Here is a 4719-nt window from a genome sequence, read left to right as displayed (position 1 = left end):
CATAAAGACTTCCATGATAGACTCTATGAAATAAAAAAAAATGCTCATCATGCAACGTTGAAAGGTAGCAGGGGCATTACATTAACCAAAGGGCATCCTACGATATGCAAAAGTACCATAAGGGCATGTAAATGTAGTCTTTTCCTGATCTTCGGGGTGAATTGGAATTTGGAAAAATCCCAAATACCCATCCAAATAGCAAAAGAACTTATGATTAGCTAATATCTCAAGCATTTGATCTATAAAGGGAAGGGGGAAATGGTCCTTTTTAGTGGCAATATTTAATCTACGATAATCAATGCACATACGCCACCCTGTAACAGTTCTAGTGGGAATCAATTAATTTTTCTCGTTTTTAATCACAGTCATCCCACCTTTCTTAGGCACCACCTGTACAGGACTTACCCACTTGGAGTCAGAAATAGGATAGATAATACCTGCATCAAGTAATTTCATAACCTCTTTCTTGACTACTTCTTGCATATTGGGATTCAACCTTCTTTGGGTTAAATGCAGGGCTTATAGTTGTCCTCAAAATGTATCCTGTGCATATAAAAATCAGGGCTAATACCCTTAAGATCATCAATACTGTACCCAATTGCTCTTTTATGGGTTTGAAGAACCTCTAGAAGTTGGGAAGTTTGTAGGTCATCAAATGCAGTAATGATGATCACAGGGTATAGTTCCTGCTCATCAAGAAAAATATATTTTAAATAAGAAGAGAGAGGTTTTAGTTCAGGTTTCTTAACCTCTGCAGGTTTTGATTCCTGAACTAAATTTACTACCTTCATTGTCTCTTTGGGGTCTAACTATTTTAGGGAAAGAGATTTTTCAATAGCAGGTACTTCATTACCCAGACGCTTGCATTATCTGCAGATAAATTTCCACAAAGAATTTCCTCCAAGGGATCCCTTGCAAGAACTTGTGGTAAGCTATCATCACAAAAATCATCCATTATATCAATTACATCGATAAAACAACAATTTTCTTCTGACATAGGTCTTATAAAAACTAACCCTAAATTAAAAGTGACATTATCATCACCAATAGAAAGGGTTAGTTTACCATTTTTGACATCAATAATGGCTCCTGCAGTATGGAGGAAAGGCCTACCAAATATAATGGGAATTTGTGTATCCTCATCCATGTCTAAAACAACAAAATCAACAGGGATTAAAAATTTACCAACTCTGATAGGGACATCCTCTAAAATACCTAAAGGGTACTTAATAGAACGATCTGCCATTTGCAAAGTTATATTAGTAACTTTTAAATCACCCATATTAAGTTTAGCACAAACATACGATGGCATAACACTGACACTGGCACCCAAATCACACAAAGCTTTATCAATGAAAACATTTCCTATATGACAAGGGATAAAAAAAACTACCAGGATCCTTTAATTCAGGAGGGGATTTATTTTGCAATAAAGCACTACATTCCTCTGTAAAAGCTATAGTTTCTACCTCATTAAAGGCCTTTTTCCTTGTCAGAATGTCTTTCATAAACTTAGCATATGCAGGAACCTGAGTGATTAAATCAGTAAAAGGAACTATTACCTGCAAGTTTTTCACAACCTCCAAAAACTTACCGAATTGTTTATCAATCTTACTCTTGAATTGTTTATTAGGGAATGGTAGTTTGATAACTGGGCTCTGCACATCTCCTCCCTTATCCTGAGATTTACCCTACAAACAAACATTAGAAGGGTTAGTATCTTTTTGTAGCCCTGCAGGGTTAGCAGGATTAGCGTTTGGTATAGAGGAATAAGGACCAAGAAATGGTCCATCTTCCTTTGGCATAGGAGGTTCATTATAATGTGAACCACTTCTTAGAGTGATTGCATTGGCATGATCTGTGGGATGGATTGGTTGTGATGGTAGAGCTCCCTGCTGACGGGTTTGTAGGGTAGATGAAAGTTGCGCAATTTGATTATTTATGATTTTATTATGAGCTATAATTAAATCAATTTTTGTATCCCTACTCTCCATATGATTTTGCATGTTGGTAAGCATTGCTTTAATTTCTATCATAACAGGGTTAGAAGATGATGAGGGTTGTGCTTGGTTTTTCTGGCCAGAATTAGGATGGTAATATTTTTGCTGTGGAGGAGGTTCCTGTTGTGGTTGTTGTGAAAGTGGAGGGTTTTGTACATTGGTACTCTGGTATGAAAGATATGGATGGTTCCGGAGACCAGGATTATAAGAGTTAGAGTATGGGTTATTTTGCCTATAGGTTTGAAAGGCATTAACTTGCTCCATGGAACTCCTTTAATCTTTCTCCCAATGCCCTACAATTCCACAATTTTCACAAAAAGCTTCATTGTTAGCAACAACTGAAACATTAGCTACAGAGTTAGGAGTAACAGTAAGATATCTAGTTTCTAACAAATAGATGTTAACTGACCTTGCAAAAAGGATACGGAATCAACATTATGTTTTCCTTTATTAGAAAACCCTCTCAGATTCCCGTATTGGGAATTGTGTATTGCAATATCTTCGATAACCTGTCCTGCATTGTCGACATTTAGATTAATGAATCTCCCGCTAGCTGCAGAATCTAGAATTGATCTAGATGAATTTCCATGTCCATTGTAAAAAGCTTGGATCAATTGCCATTGTGCAAGATTATGGTGGGGGCATTCTCTCTGTAGATCCTAGAACCTCTCCCAAGCCTCATGTAAAGTTTCATCGGCCTCTTGGGCGAAGTTCTGAATAGTACTCCTTAGTAAAGATGTTCTCTTTGTAGGGTAATATTTATTATAAAAAGTCAAGGCAAGAGTTTTACAGTCAGTAATACTAAGTGCAGTTATATTCAAACCATTAAACCATAATATAGCTTTTCCACATAATGAAAAGGGAAAAAGAATCTCCCTGATTTGGTCTTGCGTGACCCCGACTTTTCTAATGGTGTTGTAATATTGGCAGAAATCTGCAATGTGAAGATTAGGATCTCCCCCCTTAGCTCCACTAAATTGCTTCCTCTCTATCATGGTGATAAATTTGGGTTTGATTTCAAATTGCACTCCATCAAGGGCCGGAGTGGGATTAAGGTGTGGAAAATCTGTGAGCTTTGGCTGCGAGTAATCACTGAGCTTCTTTGGGACTCCGACTTGTCTAATGGTGTTGCAATATTGGCATAAATTTGCAATGTGAAGATTAGGATCTTCACCCTTAGCTCCCCTAAATTGCTTCCTCTCTATCATGGTGATAAATTGGGGTTTGATTTCAAATTGCACTCCATCAAGGGCCGGAGTGGGATTAAGGAGTGGAAAATCTGTGAGATTTGGTTGCGAGTAATCACTGAGCTTCTTTGGTACCGCCGTCTCTGATTCCGGATCTAAAGGAATTTCTTAGTCACTAGAATCAGTTGGAGGGTCTCTTCAATTATTGTCTTCCTCAGAACCCGCTAGGATTTTTCTATAAAGATTCTTTTGCCTATGAAACGAGCACTCGATTTTAGGATCGAATGGAATGTAACCTGCTCTAGAAGATCTGGGCATAAAAAAAGAACTAAAAGACAAATATGAAAATTGCCTCAAAGAACTAAAGTTCTTTGAGATAAGAGGGGATGATCTAGACTACAAAAATAATCAAAAAATAAAAAAAAAAAAAACCGTTTCCCCGACAACGGCGCCAAACTTTGACAGGCTCAAGTTGTATTCACCCAATCAAAAATAAAACCTAAATCCACTAACTATGTAGATAGGGAAGAAGGGTCGAACCACAGGGAAACAAATCAATTTATTCCTAATTAATTGAAAGCAATCTAAATTATCAAGTAGCCAAATTATTATTATAAGGGTAATCAAACTACTAAAAGTAAGAGTAGGAAGGAATAAAAGTAAGAGGTAAATCAATGTAATAAAAGCCTAGGGCATAAGTTCACCAATAAACAATATTCCCGGGTAAAACATAACAATCAATCATCAATGCATCAACTAATTAGATCATAAAGGACTTTCGCTACATATTACAATCACAGAGTTAATTTACCAGTATTAAATCTCATCTCTCGAATATCGACTTAACCATTTATAAATTAGTCCGCCTATTGAAACTAAGCCTAACCATCAATTCTCATCTCTCGAATCTCGAATCAATATTGCTAAACTCATACAATTAAATCTGGCCAAACCTAATTGCATAGAATTAAATCAATCAATAGGAAAATAATTAAGCATTGAAAATCAACAATCATAAATTACCCCTTCATATTATTTATTGGATCCTCATAAACCCTAGAAATAAAACTACTCACACATAATTAAATCTAATCTAAATAAAGCAATTAAATAAGCCATAAGAGAATAAAGAAATAAAATTGCTGAAATTAATAGAGAAGAAATCGTTATCAAAATTAATGGAACTACAAAGTTGAGCAAGAACAAAGTTGAGAGAAATTTAGAGAGAGAAAATAATCTAAGTAGAGAGAGAAAGACTAAAAGAGAAGGTAAACAAAAATTTCGTACTAAAATCGTACTTATACAACTCTAAAAACAATCCTAATTAGAAACTAAGAATTCGGCAATCAGGTGCCTCAAAAACAAGCGCCCGATCGAGCGAAGGGCTGCCTGATCGAGCCCGTCTTTTTCTTCATGCTTCTCCTGGGCAGCCGCGCGCGATCGAACTAATGCTCACCCAATCGGCGCGCCTTGCACGATGACTCCTACTGCGCGCCCGCCCGATCGGGTGCAAGCTTGTCCGATCGGGCCCG

General features: G+C 36.8%; 1 non-coding gene across 1 annotated transcript; it reads left to right on the top strand.

The window, feature by feature from the left end:
* The first annotated feature begins 2627 nt into the window (after window positions 1–2627).
* On the top strand, window positions 2628–2734 carry LOC145637688 (small nucleolar RNA R71). The gene has a single exon (XR_014114426.1). It is a non-coding gene; the product is annotated as a small nucleolar RNA R71 (small nucleolar RNA).
* Window positions 2735–4719: the final 1985 nt, after the last annotated feature.

This window comes from Chenopodium album, chromosome 6 (assembly GCF_948465745.1).
Source record: "Chenopodium album chromosome 6, dcCheAlbu1.1, whole genome shotgun sequence".
In the NCBI taxonomy this organism is placed as follows: Eukaryota; Viridiplantae; Streptophyta; class Magnoliopsida; order Caryophyllales; family Amaranthaceae; genus Chenopodium; species Chenopodium album.
The sequence above is the reverse complement of the archived record's forward strand: the minus strand, read 5'-3'. Positions and strand labels throughout refer to the sequence as shown.